The sequence below is a fragment of the Molossus molossus genome, unplaced genomic scaffold (genome assembly GCF_014108415.1).
Source record: "Molossus molossus isolate mMolMol1 unplaced genomic scaffold, mMolMol1.p scaffold_m16_p_1, whole genome shotgun sequence".
NCBI lineage: Eukaryota > Metazoa > Chordata > Mammalia > Chiroptera > Molossidae > Molossus > Molossus molossus.
Genome location: NW_023425344.1, coordinates 106,555,411 through 106,574,382, shown reverse-complemented (window position 1 = coordinate 106,574,382; position 18,972 = coordinate 106,555,411). Strand labels below are relative to the sequence as shown.

Here is an 18,972-nt window from a genome sequence, read left to right as displayed (position 1 = left end):
TGAAAGGGAGGAAGGGAGGTAGGGAGGGAGGGAGGGAGGGAGGGATGGAGAGAGAGAGAGAGAGAGAGAGAGAGAGAGAGAGAGAGAGAGAAATATGAGAGAGACATCGATTGGTTGCCTCCCACAGGACCTTGATCAGGGCCCAGGAAACCTGCAGTCCAGGCATGTGCCCTTTACTGGAATCAAACTTGCGACCCCTAGGTCCACAGGCTGAAGTTCCAACCACTGAGCCAAACCAGCTAGGGCACAATTGTTCCTTTTAAATAGTCTCATCATGTTTTATGGATGCAATGTCTTGAATCCCTCAGTGCTTATTAATAAAAATTTTATGATTTCCCTTTTTTTCTCTAAATGACCTATTCTCTCTGGAGACAGTTGATCAGTAAACTCATCTGGCCTTTTGTTTTGTGCTGCTGGCTCTCCTAAAATATCTGGCGATTCTGGGTGGCGCACTCATGTTTGTGAATGAAGGACCAGGTTGGTTAGTGCGGTTAGGTGCAGTCGAGCAGGTCTTCTCTCCAACAGAAATATCCCTGAATGCTTGGTCTAACAAGGGACCTATGGACATGCAGGTTGTGTTCACTGGCAGGCTCTGCTTTAGATTTGGTTAGGCATCAACAAGGAGGCAAGCTGCCCCATCTCGACCCCAGATGCCAAAATAAGCTGTTAATCAACCACTGGAGGACTTGATTGAATATCTTTCTGGGGAAAAGCTGCTTTGCCCTTTTGTCCCTTCTATTATCATCCTTTGTGAGGGTTGAGAGTTATTTCAAACTGCTTTGCTTTTTTGAGGCCCCTTCCCACTTGAGGAGCTCTAACAAGCAAATGACTGTCTTTAGAGAGCAGCCCGAAGGCCCCTGTTCTGCCAGAGCAGAATGCTCTGGGAAGAGGGGCGAGCAGGGCAAGGGGCAGGGGTCCTACTGTCTCCGCTGTTCTGAATGCAGGTCATCAGTGAACCACCCAGGGTTAGCTGCCAGCCCTCTCCCACTCTTCATTTGTTAGGGAGTCATGAGCTGGGGTTGGTATGGGGAAGGGTTGCCTGGGCTGCTGTTTTATTTGCTCTGTTTTCTTCAAGCTTCCCATCCTGCTGCTTCCTCATTCAGGATTTCCTCAAACTTCCTGTTTTGAGGTGCTTTCCCTTCTTATTTTATCTGTTATGTTTTTATTTCTTTAAAAAAAGAAATTATTCCTGCTATGTCAGTGGGACATTGAGAGACAGGAGAAATAAACAGGAAATTTCATATTTCTATCTTGGATTTTTCAAGGGCAGGGCATCATAAAAAGAGCATCATAACGTCCATTTTCCTCTCTCCCTCTCCTCCCCTTCAGCTTCCCTCTCTCCCTCCCCCTCTCTGCTTCCACGCACTCAGCCCACAGGCAAACTGTAGGTCAATGCTATTAAATTAGAAGGAAAACAGAACAGCAGTTAGTAAAACATTTGCTGAGTGTCTCCACAGTGCAGGCACCAGAAATACAAAAACTTGTAAGACCCTAATTTTCCTACAGATCTAAAGTCCATAGAGAGATGAAGACAAACAAACAATAAGCCACAGGATAAGTTTAAATTTCACTTTATGTTCTCCTTGCAAAGGGAGACCTGGGGGTGGGTGGGGATGAATGATGAGGAGGGTGGGTGGGACAAGGATCTGTTGAGGGCGTGGGGAGTAGAGGCTTTCCCATGGGGTCATGTACTAGCTCAGTCTCAAAAACTCAACAAGATTGTCCCAGACAAAGGGAAAGGACACTTCATATAATATATCACATACAAAAGCAGAGTTATGACATAACATGCGAGACTGGGGAAGTTCTGTATTTTCAGAGCTCAGTGTTTAGGGGGAAAGGTGGGAACAAGATGCCTTGAGGGGCCTTGTGATGTACCCTAAACACTCATAACACAGCCAGAGTTTCCCAGCATGTGGTACAAAGATTATTTTAGTTCATGTGTGGGCTTAAAAATAAACAGTTTTGAATTTATTATGTATGTTAGAAGACTTAACTGACACATCAAATCCACGATTTTGCAAATATGGGAACTGAGGGCAAGGCTGGTAGGTACCATTGCTGGGCTCTGCCTTAAGCTGGCCGATGTACAGGAGAATGCTCAGACATGCTCACACATGTTCCAAGGCTTCGGTGACCACCAAACTTAGTGAGACTAGAAAGAAGAGCACACTGGTGATACTCACGAGCTTGAAATGAGAAAGAAAAAAATTAAAGTAGAATGGCTGACCTCTCTACTCCTGAATTCATTTCCTACTTATTGTATATTTACTGGGATTTGAAGGATTTGGGGCTGGTCAAGGAGAATGTCCAACCCCAAGAGGCAGTAGCATGCACCTAAAGCCTTACTGGGTGAGCACTCAGACTTGGCTGGAAGTGGGGAGTGCCTCACAGAACGAGTCTGTCCAGAGGCTCCAGCATGGCGGGGGGTTCACCACGCAGAAGGGGAAGAGGGCGAGAGGGAGGCCAGAGAGCGGCTTATGTGTCTAGGTGATGTCGCTCTGCAGAATGGCGGGGAGTCTCTGGTCAGAGAGCTCTGAAGGGCCAGCCAAAGCAGCGTGGGGCCTCATATCCACAAGACTCTCTATTATCAGTGACTTACCGTGTGCTTATTTGGGGTACTTTTAAAATAATCAGATGTGTAAAAGTTGGAATTTGGCATCCCCGGGCTTCTGAGCTCAGGAGTCTCAGCCTGCAGTGAAGAAATAAAGCACACAGGGCCCAATACACAGAGGCCATCTTTGGCTCATTTAATATAACAGTATCTGTTCCATTGAGTTCCTGAAACCTGTAGTTTGCAAATATGATTTATAGCAATGTATTTAAGTGAATGAACTCACCTTACAACAAAAACAGTGTGGCTCTCCTATGAAGGTGTGTTTCTTTCCATTTAGTATAATTCAAAATAAACCCAAACAATTTAATTTTATTTGGCTTCAAAGCAATTTGAATTCAGTTTGAACTGAGGAGCTGATTTGGCGTTAAGAGCAGAGACTGGAGTCAAAAAGCCCTAAATCCAATGTTTAACTTTACAACCTAGGTCACTGCTGTCTGCTTCACATGTAACGTGAGAATAGTGTGTCAACTTCGTCAGGACTGCAGGTGGAACAGGATGTTAGACTCTCCTGGCCCCTCGGTCAACTGAGGGGTTATACAGAAACCCAAATACCAATGAGAGTGAGAGATAAGACACCCCAACTCCCGCGCAGTCTACAGGGGGGACACAGGAGTTACTGATCAGTGACTCTAAAACTCCTTCACTCAGAGAATAAGGGCTCAAGTGTTGAGAATTTTGCAGGCGGATTGTTGCAGACATTTCTTTGGAGAGAGTGGCTGCGGAGCTTGTAGTTTCCACTCTACCTTTTTACATGTAGGGGTGAAGGTGTTACTTTCAAACACCAAGTTGGAGGGGGCATGTGTCAGTGGAAGCCCGTGGTGAACACGGAACTGTTGCCTACAGTTGTGAAACAGAGCTGGGCTAGCCCTTTGCCTAAAATGGACTGAGATCTGAGCAGCTTCAAAGCCCGGAGAGAGGCCGATTAGCTTGTTGCGCTGACAGCAGAGCCAGGAGAGCGCTGCTGGGTTTTGATTGACCTGCACCCCCAGGGGTTGTTGGGCCAGATGTGATGAAGGGTTCTCGGTGGACTGCTGGTGGGCTCTGCAGGAAGGAGCTGAAACCTATACAATAGGGCTGCTTAGAGAGTGAGGAGAAGCCAGGTGAGGACATTAGAGGTGACTCCAGGGACCTAGCCAAAGAGCACTGAAAAACACTCCATGAAAGAAAGAATCAGCTTTGAATATTTGCCTGGCCAAACCCGGAGGTCTCAGAGCTCAAGGTCATCCAGCCAAGGGAGGACAGTACCACTCTCTTACTTTCTTACTTTCTCTAATCTCCAATCATGGGCCCCATTCAAGAGCCAAGTAGCAGCTCTCTGTGGGAAAACTGAGGGAGGAGTTGGGCAGGTGGGATGGCAAAAAAACAGTCTCTTTCTTGGCTTGCAAAATGTGTTGAAAGTGCTATTTAAATCTGTGCTGCCCAGTAGGGTGGCTGCTTTTCTCACTGTTGAGCACTGAAGATGCGGCCAGTCCAAAGTGAGATGCACGGTAAGTGTAAGCTGCAGGCTGGATTTCAAGGACTTAGAATGAAAAAAAAAAAGTGTAAAAATGTTTCATTGTTGATTTATTGTAAATCAGTGTTGTACTGTTTATTGTATTCTCATGTATATTTGATTACATGTCAAAGTTGTAACATACTGGATGTATTTTACTTTTTAAAAAATGTAGCTATGACACGCAAAAGAATGAAACTAGACTTCTGTCTGACACCATACAGAAAAATAAACTGAAATGGATGAAAGACCTAAAATATAAGACCTGAAACAATAAAACATGTAGAAGAAAATATAGGTACTAAACTTTTGGGCCTTGGTCTCAGAAGGGTTTTTGTGAACTTGACCCAAAGGTAAGGGAAGCAAAAGGAAAAAAAAAAAAAGAATGGGACTACATCAAACTAGAAAAACTTCTGCACAGCTAAAGAAAAACTTCTGCACAGCTAAAGAAAGAGTTAACCAACCAAATAGGAGAAGATATTTGAAAATGATACCTCTGATAAGGGGCTAATATCAAAAATAGATAAAGAACTCATACAACTCAACAACCATAAAAGTAAGCATTTTAATTAAAAAATGGGCAAGGAACCTGAACAAACACTTTTCCAAAGATGTACAGTGGCCAACAGGTATATGAAAAGATGCTCAACTTCCCTAGCTATAAGGGAAATGTGAGTTAAAACCACAATGAGATACCACCTCATGCCTGTTAGAATGGCTGTTATCAATAAGACAAGAAATAACAAGTGCTAGAGAGCATGTGGAGAAAAGGGAATCCTTGTACACGGCTGGTGGGAATGTAAATTGGTGCAGCCTCTATGGAGAATGGTCTGGAGGTTCCTAAAAAAAATAAGAATAGAGCTGCCCAACATGTGTCCATCTCAGGATGCAACATGGAGTAAAAGATGAAGATCCCTGTCACCACACAGTTTATCAAAGCTCCACCAAACAAGATGCCACATGTGATGTGAGGTTAGTCCTGCTTCAAGGTGATGTTAATGTCTCAGACAGTGGTAAGGCTTCCAGTCATAGCAGAGAAATAAAGGCACAACACCAAACAACTCTGATGGGCAAGTTCCTCTCCAGAACTCTCCCGTGGTTGGCCAAGGCTTTTCAGCTTGCATTCATTTGAATTCTCTTGCCCAATTCTCCTTCCTTTCCTTTTCCTCCATAGATGTCAACCCCTAATAAATATCTTGTAGCCCAAATTCAGAGTCTACTTCTGGAATACCCAACCTCTGACACCCCACTACAACCTGAGGTAGTGTCTCATCCCCTCCCACATTCCTACATCCAGTGTTGGTCTTAGGGGCAGAAAGGGGATAGCAGACTGGGGACAGGTGCCATGCTGGTAAGTGTCTGTTCAGCTGGTGGCATGCCCCTGTCTTCAGGGCATTTCAGATTGGGGATAGAAAAGGTAATCTGGAAGCACTTCTAGGAGCACTCTGGGATGCTGGCCATGCTACTTTTTCTTGCTGTTCACTTGGGGCTTACTGCAAGGGTTCAAAAATGGAGCTTTCATGAGGTCAGCATTTCCTTCTCTGGTTCCTGGTCCCTGGTCCCCTACCAGCACAGTTTCCTGAGTGTCCTTAGGGATTGCCAGTCCTCAGGTAGAGCCTATAAGCTCCATCCCTAAACCCTCCTCTCTTGCTCAACCCTCCCAACATCCTAAAGATGGAGAGCGTGCACACCTTCCAATGGCCAGCTTACCAGAAGAGAGCACAGAACCCTCTCCCCCAGCATGTCTGCCCTGGGTCACCCTCTCCTCCTTCTCCCTTCCCCTGTGTGACTTGGACTTTTATATGTTCTCCAAAGGACAGCAATGGCTAATAAATGCATCTGGGAGAGAGCCAAGGAAATCTTTAAAGTTCTGTCTTATGATAAAATTTTGGGAGTAGTGGCAAGAGGTGGTCTAGCCCCTGGATAATAATATTGTCTACAACTGTCTCTATTCTTGGGAATCAGATTGGCTGCCATTATCCTTCTGGTCCTCTGATTAAAAGTTGCTTATTCATTAGCACATTGACAACCATATACATTTTAAAATACAGAAATTGGCCATGAAGGAATTGGGGAAATGGCGTAATTTCCTGTCCAATCAGGTCATTACCCATGAGTATTTATCTCCTTATTGGGAAAGTGAAGGCACTCACCTGTCTTGAAATAACACAACGGGAGATTCACTCATTTGTACCCTTGAGGGTAAAGAACAAGGCAGAGAGCAGGATCCACAGCTAGAAGCTACTAGCTAGAGGTTTCCAGGGCCCGGGATCCTCCTCACCTCTGAAAGAGGGGCTAGGGAAGGAGAACACAGGCTGCTGGTGAGAACCTTGCAGCACGTAAATGCAAATATCTCTGGTGTTATTCCACGCTGGCTAATTAAGATCATTCGGTTTGAAGTTACAGCTCCTGGCTCCACTCTAAGAGACCTGCTCTTATTTCTTGAATCTGTGCCCACACTTTGTAGGTTTTCTGCCTGGCCTGTCTGGTGGGTGACTGGACAATGTTTGCAGAAGCTGTCAGGCATGTGTAGCAGTGAAAGAGGCAACTGTGTACATACAGAAATTGCACAAAAATGGCAACACCTCACAGATCACAGACAATATGATTTTTCAAAAGACCCAAAATTTAAAGCTTAGTTTGGGGACCTGGGGACTTTCCAGGTAGACGTGGTTTAGGTGTCACATTCTGGGGAGCTGAGAGTTGATGAGATCACTCTCAGAGCCCCTGTGACCTCTCTGGTTTACACTGATTTAAAGGGTAGGTTTTGGAATTAAATCATCGTGGTCTGGCCATGGCCCTGCTCAAAACCAAACACTGCGCAGACGTTATGAAAGGTGCCTCTACAGTGGAAGGCGGTGAGTTGTTACCTCTTCCCTCAAAGTTCTTCTAGACCAAGATGATAGCTCTTGTACTTAGGGGGAAGAATTTAGGATTTTCAACAAGTACCAATAAGCATCTGAGAAGAATCAAAGATTCTTCCCAAACTGGTACAGTCACTATAGAAAATAGTATGGAGGTTCTTGGAAAAATTAAAAATAGAATTACCATATGATCCAACAATTCCACTTCTGGGTATATATTCAAAGGAGATGAAATCACTACCTCAAAGTGATACCTATAATCCCACGTTTATTGCAGCATTATTCACAATAGCCAAGACATGGGAACAAACAAGTGTCTGTCAACAGATGAATGAATAAAGATATGATCTATGTTGTCATTTGGGACAAGACAGATAAACCTTAAGGACCTTATGCTAATTAAATAATTCAGATTGAGAAAGACGACTATTGTATATATATAGTATCACTTATATGTGTAATATATATGTGTGTATATATATATATGCTAAATTAATAGAAACAGGGAGGAGAAAGGTGGTAGTGGGGGGTGAGGAAAGGAGAGGTTGGTAAAAGGTACAAACTTTCAGCTATAAGAGGAATAAGGTCTGAGGATCTCATGTAAAGCCTGATGACTATAGATGACAACACTGTATTGCATAATTGAAAAAATAAAAACAAAACAAAAAACAACAACAAAAAGATGTTTCTGAAGATGAGTGTTGGCAGTACCACCAGGCTCTTTAGCAGAAACAGAATAAAATCAACATTACCATTTACCTGTCTGGGCTATAAGTCCGTATGGCCATCCCTCCAGGTAACCACAGGGACTCCCTGTACCCAGGTTCCTCATCTGTAAAACAGCAATGACAATAATACTGATGTCCTAGGGGGCTACTGTGAGGAGCGGATGATAGGACACGTGAAAACCATTCAGAATTGTATCAGGCACAGTTGGCTATTTATAGTACTTATTATCCTTGCTCTGTTATCCAGCATTTGCAAATGACACTACTCATAAAGTATGTGCAGTCTAAACCTGGCCAGAAGCTTCATTATCAATATTTGAGAGTCACATATTAAATAATCCTGCCTTGGTTCTCTAGTTCGAACCCTTTATAATCAGAAATCCACATATTTGGGCAAGTTATTTATTTTTATTTTTTTATCCTCACCCAAGGACATTTTTCTATATTTTGTTCAGATAGAGTGGGAGGGAGAGAGAGGAAGACGGAGAGAGAGAGAAACATTGACATGAAAGGGACACATCGAGTGGGATGGGGACAAAATGCAACTGAGGTGCGTGCCCTTAGGGGGAACTGAACCCGGGTCTCTCTGGACTGCAGGCCGACACTCTAACTGCTGAGCCAAACGGGCCAGGGCAGGGGCAAGTTATTTTGACTGCCTATATTTAATTATTCTCCAAGAATTTGAAACCACACATATATGATGAAATAAAAGTTTTGAAACTTCACATGAAGAGAAAGTATAGAGGAGATAAAAATGTATTTAAATTATATGATTCATTTAAATTATAAATAAAATTGAGTTGGAAAATAAATAGTACACAGAAATGATGTATATAAAGACAAAGTTGGGATACACATTTGCTTCTAAATTTTCTGGAAACCAAAGGGAAAAAAAAGAAATATAATTAGTTACATATCTATGTTGTCCAAAAGAAGAAAGCATTCCAGTTCTTCAGGGAAAAAACAAACAAATAAATAAGAACATAAAAAGCTGTTCCTGATACCTGGGTATTTTAAAAAATTGCAGGTTTTTCATATAAAATAGTGAGACTTGCTATGGCTAATGTCCTCACTGCATCTGCACAATGAACGTCAGCTGATTCAATGAGAGATTATTATACTGTCCTTCGATGTATTAATAAAGCCAAGCATGGTGAAGGCAACTGTAGAAGCTCAGAACAAGGTGTTCCAGCTCGAGAACTCTCTTTTCTTTTTAAATTTTATTTTTGTTAATCCTCCCCTGAGGATATTTTTTCATTAATGTTTAGGTAGAGTGGAAGGGAGGAAGGGAGAGAAAGAGACACATTGATGTGAGAGAGTCAAATGGATTGGTTGCCTTCTGCATGACCCTGATTGCCCGTCACGTGATCCCGATGGGGCTGGGGATCAAACCTGCAACCCAGGTACTTGCCCTTGACCAGGAATCAAATCTGCAACCCTTCGATTTAAGGGCCAGATTGATGCTCTAACCACTGAGCAAAACTGGCTAGGATGAGAACTCTCTTTCCCTTCTGGCTTCATCTAGGGGAAAACATAGACTTTCCTCCATTTATAGTTTCTCTTAACTGTTTTGGTAAAAAGCAAGCAAGCAAGCAAACAAAAGATAGTAGAAGACAATTCAAAATTAAATTTTTGTGGAAGGGCCAGGCTGGATTACAGTTTAATATTTTGTCCTTTTTTGAGATTTGGTATTAGATCATATGTGATAAAATTGCTGCACTCTTAAAAGGTACTTTAAAAGACATTCATAGTTTTCAATACCCTTTTGCTAGATTCACATGACACATTTCTTTAGGACTCTGTGCTAGGGAGAAATTGATAAACTGGTATGCTTTAAGGCATCAGGTAACAAGAGTTTGGCCAGAAATTCAGAAGGAAATTTTAGAATCAACATCAGTATCTCTCCCTCACCTATGATTTCTAGGATAACTATCCTTCTTTCGCCTTACTTTGATTTTTCTCCTGTTACCGTGGCTTTAACAGTTTTTTACTATTTGTCTCATTTATTATAAGTTAAGCAGAACATTCTTTGAAAGAAGATGAGACATGAGTTTGAAATTAAATGCACAACAGCACTTTATAATACAAACGAGGACATTTAAAATTTGCTTACTAAGTGAATTCATCAATATTGTTTTTGGCTGAGAGTAACACAGAACCTGACACATCTGTAGCTTACAGCCTTTCTCTCACACACCACGGAGTCTAGAGAAATGCAGCCCGAGGCTGGGATGTGCTCAATGATATAACCGAGGATTCAGGGTCTTTCCGTCCTCAGATCCACCATCCGTGTGCGTGGCTGCTGCGCTCCTTACCCCAGCCATTCAGGTCTGCATACCAGACAGGAAGAGGAGGGAAGGGACCAAGAAAAGGCCAAAAGTAACTTGCCAGCTGAGTCTGTTCCTTTCGAAGGTTTCTCAGAAGTCCCTACCCCCACTGCTAGCAGACTCTGCTATGTAACACTACTTAGAGCTGGGTCCCATCAGCCGCAAAAGGCTCTAGAAAGGTGAATATTTCAGTTGAAAAGATGGTTCTGTTAACGAAGATGTGAGAGTGGATATAAGGTAAGTACTTAAGAGTGTCAATCACAATAAAAGTTTGTAATATAACAGTGACAGAAAAAAAATGTCTCGTGTATGACCTCAATTGTGTAAACCAACAGACATAGAATAAGAAAAATCATCAAAATGTTTAGACTAATTGTTTGTATGGGTTGTGGTATTATCAGTGATGTTTACTCTCTTAAATATATGTTTATATATTTTCTTTGTTTTATTAAAATCAATGCCTGCCAATTTATAAGAAGAATAAATGAGTACTTACAAAATAAAAAGTATTTTCTGCTTATGTTTATCTTATTGCTGGAATTTCTAATTGGTCATTTACAAGGTCATCCTGAACAAGATATAATAATATCATGAACCATTTTTTATAGAGACCAATAGGTTGCATAGCCTTTCTCATCTAGTTTTTAAAAAGTATGGCCCCTGCCTTAAGAGCTTCAATATGGTAAAATATAAATAACATTATATGTCACAATTAGAAAAGTGACAGGATGACAGAGTTTGGCTTAGCCAAAAACAAAACAACAAAGAAAACACTGAGCTAGGAGGCAGAGATAAAATTTAATTAGTGTACCTCAGTATCTATGTTATCCTGGGTAGGATAATTAGCTTCTTTGAGACCCAATGGTCTTGTCTATAAAATGAGGGCTTGAACTACATGGTTTCTAAAAGTGCTTTTGGACCTCAGCATTCTGGGTACTTTAGGCAGATGTCAACTTCTCTCGGCGCCTTCTGAAGCATTTGTCTTGGTCATGCACCCTCACATTGAAAGTGTGTCCTCTCATAAATTATGCTATCCTGACCTGTTTCTTCTTCTTCTTCTACTTTTTTTTTTTTTGGAATATTTTTCTTTCATGATTTACTTTCTCCTTCAGACCTGGAAGTGTGGACAATGCTCAAGACTTAGTTGTTCTCATGTAGCTCTTCCCTGTGGTCACCCTTAGCAGTTTCTTCTGCTTTGATGACCACTTTATGGGGGTGTCCCAACTCTGTCTGCCTCTGACATCTCAAAGTTTCAGACTCATATTCCCACCTGCTTGAGAGCCATATGTCATTTGGATAATAGTTGTCACCTGAAATTCACTCTGTTTGAAACCTAACTCCTCCCTTTCCTTAGGTCAACATTTTTTCCCATGCATTGATTTTTTATTTTGCTGTTTGGCATCATTCTTTTCTTAGTTTCTTAGGCTTGAAACCTTAAATGATGTTTTTGGCACCTTCCTCTAGCTTACCCCTCATATCAAATCAAAAGAAAACCTTTTTGGTTCAGGTTCAAGGAAGATCTTGGACTCAATTCCTCCTACAGATGCACTGAATCTACAGTAACATATAAAAAATTTTCCTCTAAAGAAAACACTAAAAGCTAGCTTAGTGACTACTACCTATCAGGTGAGTGAGAAAAAAAATCCCACAATGAAGCAGATAGAAGGGGTGAAGACATATCTGGCCATAAACCCCACTCCCATGCAGTGACCCACAATCAGGAAGGAACTCAGAGCCTGGAACTTCTCCCTGAGGAGCAAAGTCTTTGAACCCCATGTTAGTCACCCTAACTTTTAAGACCTGCAACTGAGAGAGACAAGCCCCCAAGTCACATAGCTTTGGAAACCAATGGTGCTCATGTCCATGAGACCCACAAAGCTATAACAAACTGAGAAACAGTTCTTATGCGCTTTTGTGTTCAGACTCACTTGCCCCAGGCAGGAACCAGCACAGAGGCAGATGACTGAGAGGCAGCTAGACCTTAAATGAAAGAGCACATTTACTTATCTTCAAACATTGGCCTGAAGAGCAGGCATCCAATTTAATACACCTCCAGGGGCCTGCTGGAGTACTTTCCAGAAACAGAGGCTGGTGTTTGTGTTCTACCTCTGCCTCACTCCAGCTTGATGACATTTCCTGGAAAGGAACTTGTACTCTCCCCTGCTGTCCTGAATTTTTGTGGCTCCCTCTAGGGGATACTTCTAGATCTCCTGGTTCTCGCGGCAAGGGGAGTGTGCATTCTATAACATTGTGACAATCAGAAAGACAGTTCTTGGCTGGCTACCATCCCTAGGGCACTACACAGACAGCAGACTGAGCTCCCCCCATCCCCAGTTTTTCTGTGAAAAAGAGAAAGAAAAAACCTACTTGCTTGTCCTGGTGCTTCAGCATGAGAGTCAAGCTTCTAGTCTGGTACACAAATTTAACAGACACACTTAACAGATATAGGCAAAATATGACAACCAAAAGCAACAAAATATACATTCAAGTGCACATGGAATATTCCCCAGGATATATCAGATATTAGGCCACAAGATAAGTCTTAAAATATTTAAGAAGACTGTAGTGACATTAAGCATCTTTTCTAACCACAACATGAAACTGGAAATCAATTACAAGAAGATAACTGAAAAATCCACAAATATGTGGAGGTTAAACAACATGCTACTGAACAAATAATGGTTCAAAGAAAATCAAAAGAGAAATCAAACAATATCTTGAGACAAATAAAAATGAAAATATATTAAACTTTATATGATGCAGCAAAAGCAGTTCTAAGAGGGAACTTCATAGCAATAAATGCCTATATCAAGAAACAAGAAAAATCCCCAGTAACAACCTAACTTAACACCTCAAGGAACTAGAAAAAGAAGAACAAAGACCAAAGTTAGTATTAGGAAGGAAATAACCATCTGAACAGAAATAAGTGAAATAAAGATGAAAAAGGCAATAGAAAAGATCAGTAAAACTAAGCTGGTTATTTGAAAAGAAAAAAAAATTGACAAACCTTTAGCTAGACTCACAAAGAAAAAAAAAATAGAGTTAACTCAAATAAGTAAAATCAGAAAGTGAAGAGAGGAACTGTTACAACTAATACTACTGATATAACCTGAACTACAAAGGGCCTTAGAGAAACTATGAGCAAATATAGGACAGAAAATTGGACAACATCAAAGAAATGGATACATTCCTAGAAACAAACAATGTACCCAGGCTGAAACATGAAGAAACAGCAAATCTGAACAGCCCAATTACTAGTCAGGAGATTGAATCAGTAATCAAAAAACCTCCCGACAAACAAAAGCCCAGGACAAGATGGCTTCACTGGTGGATTCTATGAAACATTCAAAAAAGAATGAATATAAATCCTTTTCGTGCTCTTGCAAAAAATAGAAGAGGAGAGAATACTTCCAAATTCATTTTATGAGGCTAGAAAAACCCTGATACCAAACCATACAAGGATCACACACACACACACACACACACACACACACACACACACAAATATTCCTGATGAACATAGATGCAAAAATCCTCAACAAAATATTAGCTAATTAAATTCAACAATACAATAAAAGGATCTTATACCATGATCAAGTGGGATTTATTTCAGGGATGCAGGTATGGTTCAACAAATGCAAACAAATTAATGTGATATACAAAAAAAAAAGATAAAATCATATGATTATCTCAATAGATGTAGATAAAGCCTTTGACAAAATGCAACACCCATTTATGACAAGAAACTCACTAAAATCGGTAGAGAGGAAACACACTGCAACATAAGGCTGAATATAACAAGCCCACAGCTAACACCATTCTCAATGGTTAAAAGCTGAAAGCTTTTCTTCTAAGGTCAGGAACAAGACAAGAATGCCCACTTTCACCACTTTTATTCAACACAGTTTGAGGAGGGCTAGCCAGAGCAATTAGGCAAGAAAAAGAAATAAACAGCATCCAAATTGGAAAGGAAAAGGTGAAACTCTCACTATTTGCAGATGACATGATATTATATATAGAAAACCCTAAAGACTTTACCAAAAAAACTGTTGAAATAAATAAATTTAATGAAGTTGCAGAATATAAAATAAATACAGAAAAATACAAAAAAATATGTTTCATTTCTATACAATAATAATAAAGTATCAGAAAGAGAAATTTAAAAAGCAATCCCATTTACAACTGCATCAGAAAGAATAGAATACCTAGGAATAAATTTAACCAAGGAGGTAAAAAACCTGTACACTGAAAACCATAAGACATCAATGAAAGAAATTGAAGACACATAAATGAAAAGATATTCTTTGCTCATGGGTTGGAAGAATTTATATTTTTAAAATGTACCTACTACCCAAAACAAGCTATAGATTCAGTATAATCTCTATCAAATTTAAATGGCATTTTGCACAGAAATAGAACATACGATTGTAAAATTTGTATGGAATAGCCAAAACAATCTTGAGAAAGAAGAACAAAGGTGAAGGTATCATGCTCTGCTCCCTGATTTCTTGCTATATTCTAAAGCTATATTAATCAAAATAGTATGGCATTGACATAAAAACAGACACATAGGCCAATGGAATAGAATACAGAGCCCAGACATAAACCCACACATATTTAGTCAATTAATGCATGTCAAAGGTGCCAAGAATACACAATGGGGAAAGAACAGTTACTTCAATAAATAAATAGTGGACCACTATCTTACACCATACAAAAAAAAAAAAATCAATTCAAAATAGATTAATGTCTTGAATGTAAGACCCCAAACCATAAAACTCTTGTAAGAAAAAAACAGATGGTAAGTTCTTGACATTGGTCTTGGTGATAATTTTTTAGATATGACACCAAAAGCAAAAATAAATAAATGGGGCTACTTGAAACTAAAGAGCTTCTGCACAGGAAAGGAAACCATTAACAAATGAAAAAGCAACCTACTAAATGGAAAAAATAGTTGTAAATCATGTATTTGATAAGGGGTTAACATCCAAAACATATAAAGCATTCACAAAACTCAGTACCAACAAATCAACAAACAAACAATCCTATTAAAAAATGGGCAGAGGATAGTACCCTAGGGAAGGTTTTCCTGTCCATTTGGAGGATTAAGTCTGCTTGACTGCAGTTTCCTGGAGTGTGTACATGAGCCTGTTTACTAGTGAACTAGATCCCTGCTACCTGCTTCAGCTTCCAAGATAGATGAGAACAAGTATATACAAATTCTAATTAACAAAATGGAGATAAGCAATTCATCAAATGCAGAGTTCAGAAAACAGGTTATAAGATTGCTCAAGGAACTTGGTGAGACATTCAAGGGACTTAGTGAGACCTTCAAGGAACTTAAGGAGACCTTCAAGGAACTTAGTGAGAACATCAACAACATAAAAAAACACCAGTCAGAAACAGAGGTTGAACTAACTGAAATAAAGAATAATTTATAGGGAATCGATAGTAGAGTAGGTAAAGCCAAGAAACAAACTATTGATTGGGAATATAGGGAAGCAAAAAACACCCAATCAGAACAGCAAAAAGAAAAAAGAATCCAAAAACTGAGGATAGTGTAAGGAGCCTCTGGGACCACTTGAAGTCTGCCAATATTCACATCATAAGGGTGCCTGAAGGAGAAGAGAGGGAACAAGAAATTGAACACCTATTTCATACAATAATGACAGAAAATTTCCCTAACTTGGTGAAGGAAACAGACATACAAGTTCAAGAAGCACAGAGAGTCCCAAACAAGATGAACCCAAAGAGGTCCACACCAAGACACACATCATTATCAAAATGCCAAAGGTTAAAGACAAAGAGAGAATCTCAAAAGCAGCAAGAGAAAAGCAGTTTGTTACCTACAAAGGAGCTCCTATAAGACTGTCAGCTGATTTCTCAAAAGAAACTTTACAGGCCAGAAAGGAGTAGCAAGGGATATTCAAGGTGACAAAAAGCAATGACCTACAACCAAGACTACTCTATCCTGCAAAGCTATCATTTAGAATCGATGGCCATATCAAGAGTTTCCCAGACAAAAAAAGCTAAAAGAGTTAATCACCACCAAACCAGTATTATATGAAATGTTGAAGGTTCTTCTTGAAGGAGAAGAAAAAAAATGAACAATAAAATGACAATACATATCTATCAACGATTGAATCTACAAAAAAAAAAAAAAAAATGAGCAAGCAGAACAGAAACAGACTCATAGATACAGAGAACTTTTTGATGGGCAGGAGTTGGGGGGATGAGTGAAAAAAAATGAAGGAATTAAGAAGTACAAATTTGTTGTTAGACTGATGAACCTCAAAGGGAAGGGGAGAGGGAGGGCAGGATGAGATAAACCAAAGAACTTCTATGCATATATGCATAACCAGTGGACACTGACAATAGTGTCAGTGAAGGCAGAAGTGGGGTGGGATTGGAGAGGAGGGGGCTCACTGGTGAATAAAAGGGGGACACATCTGTAATACATTCAAGAATAAAGATAAGTCAAAACAAAACAAAAAAATGGGCAGAGGACCTGAATAAACACTTTTCCAAAGAAGACATACTGGTTAACAGGCACATGGAAAGGTGCTCAACATCACTTATCATCAGAGAAATGAAGATCAAAACCACAATGAGATATCACCTCATGCCAGTTAGAATGGCTACTATCAAAAAGACAGAAAATAACAGGTATTGGTGAGGATGTGGAGAAAAGGAAACCGTTGTGCAGTATTGATGGGAATGCAATTTTCTGCAGCCACTATGAAAAACAGTATGAAGATTCCTAAAAAAATTAAAAATAAAACTACAATATGATCCAGCAATTCCACATCTGGGTATTTTCCCCAAAGAAATAAAAACATGAATTCAAAAAGATATATGCACTCCCATGTTCATTGCAGCTTTATTTACAATAGTCAAGATATTGAAAAAAATCTAAGTATCTGTTGATGAGTTCAGGTATATATATATGAAATGTTATTCATTCATAAAAATGAATGAAATTCTGCCATTTGTGACAACATGGGTAGACTTTGAGGGCATTACACTAACAAAAGGAACCAGACAGAGATATGCAAATACTGTATAATCTCACTTATATGTGCAATCTAAATAATGGGAGCAACAACAACAAAACCAAACCACCACCAATACAACAAACCATGGAGCTCATAGATATAGAGAACAGATTGGTGGTTGCCAGAGGTGGAGTGGCGGGTGGAGTTGGTGGTGGGGGAAATGAGTGAAGGGGATCAGAAGGTACAAACTTGCAGTTATAAGATAAATAAGTCATGGGGATATAATGTACAGCATGGTGACTAAAGTTAATAATACTGTGTTGCAAATTTAAAGTTGCTAAGAGAATAAATCTTAAAAGTTCTCATCACAAGAAAAAATTTTTTTGTAACTATGTATGGTGACCAATATTAACTAGATTTGTGATCACTTTGCAATTCATATAAATATCAAATCATGATGTTGTACCTTAAAACTAATATATGTCAATTATACCTCAATATGTACTCAAATCTGGCAATCTTTTTATTTAGGATTTGAAATTATATTTTGTATTATGTATATTTATATACGATATACTTATATATTATATAAAATATTTTTATAATAATCCAATATTATAGAAATAGGCATTTTAGTTTTCTGTTATAACTTTTTCATTTTACTTTTTAAGTTTGCATTCTAGTCCCAACCTGACCTGGAGTTTTTGATATAAACTCTAGCACATCTAATTGCCTACTTAATGTCTCCACTTTGGTTTCTGACAGTCATCTCATAGTTCCCAAGGCAAATAAGAATTCCTTAGCACTGGCCGGTTTGACTCAGCGGCTAGAGCGTCGGCCTTCGGTCCGGAAAGACCTGGGTTTGGTTCCCACTAAGGGGCATGTACCTTGGTTGCAGTTTCCCCCCGGCCCTGGTTGGGTTGTGCAGGTGGCAGCCACTCGATGTGTCCCTTTCACATCAATGTTTCTTTTTCTCTTTCTCCCTCCCACTCTATCTGAATGAAAAATAAAAAAAATGTCCTCGGGTGAGGATTAAAAAAAAGAAGAGAATTCTTCATGTCCCCTGCTACAGGTCTGCTCTTTCTTCAGTCTTCCTGGCATTGGTACTGCCATTTCCCCAGTTCCTCAAGCCCAAACCCATCCATCATTGTCCTGTTCTCCCTTTCCCTCATCTCCAACACCCAATTTATCAGCAAGATTGGTCAACTCTACCTTCAATCCATATCCCAAATTCATCCATTGTCCCAACTGCCTTTGATACCACCTGAGCCTCAGGCAGCAGCATTTCCTTCCTGGACTGCTGTGACAGTCTTGTCACTGAGATCATAGCTCCATTCCCTACCGCTCACACACATAATTCGTTCTCCACATAGCAACCAAGGAGATTTTAAAAAACTGTACACCAGATTATATAACTCCCCTCTTTAAAACTTTACCATCACTGATGAAGTAAGATCTACAGCCCTTACTACCATAGAGCAGTGGTTCTCAACCTGTGGGTCTCGACCCATTTGGGGGTCGGCCTAAGACCATCAGCAAACATGTATTTCCGATGGCGATTCATAACAGTAGCAAAATTAGAGTTATGAAGTAGCAATGAAAATAATTTTATGGTTGGGGGTCACCACAACATGAGGAACTGTATGAAAGGGTCGCGGCATGAGGAAGGGTGAGAACCACTGCCATAGAGTCAATGGCTAGTGCCACCAATATGGATTGGGTCCCAGTTCTTTTTCCTTTCTCCTTGGCTCCAGTGTTTTCCAAATAGCTGCTTTAGGGCCTTTTGTGATCCTGTTTGCTTAGATGTATCTGCTCTCAGATCTTCACATAGCTGGCTGCTTCTTTTCCTTCAGATCTCAGTGAAAATACTGCTGTCTTAGCGAGCCCCGGGCATTTTCTCCCTCTGTCCTATTTTATTTCATCACAGCACTCACTGTTACCCAATATGT

At 40.1% G+C, this 18,972-nt stretch overlaps 1 long non-coding RNA gene across 1 annotated transcript; it reads right to left on the bottom strand.

The window, feature by feature from the left end:
- Positions 1 to 2,110: 2,110 nt before the first annotated feature.
- Positions 2,111 to 7,806, bottom strand: LOC118637305. The gene is made up of 4 exons (XR_004960935.1): positions 7,733 to 7,806; positions 6,263 to 6,404; positions 2,603 to 2,692; positions 2,111 to 2,189 (listed from the first exon to the last, which is right to left on the bottom strand). It is a non-coding gene; the product is annotated as an uncharacterized LOC118637305 (long non-coding RNA).
- Positions 7,807 to 18,972: the final 11,166 nt, after the last annotated feature.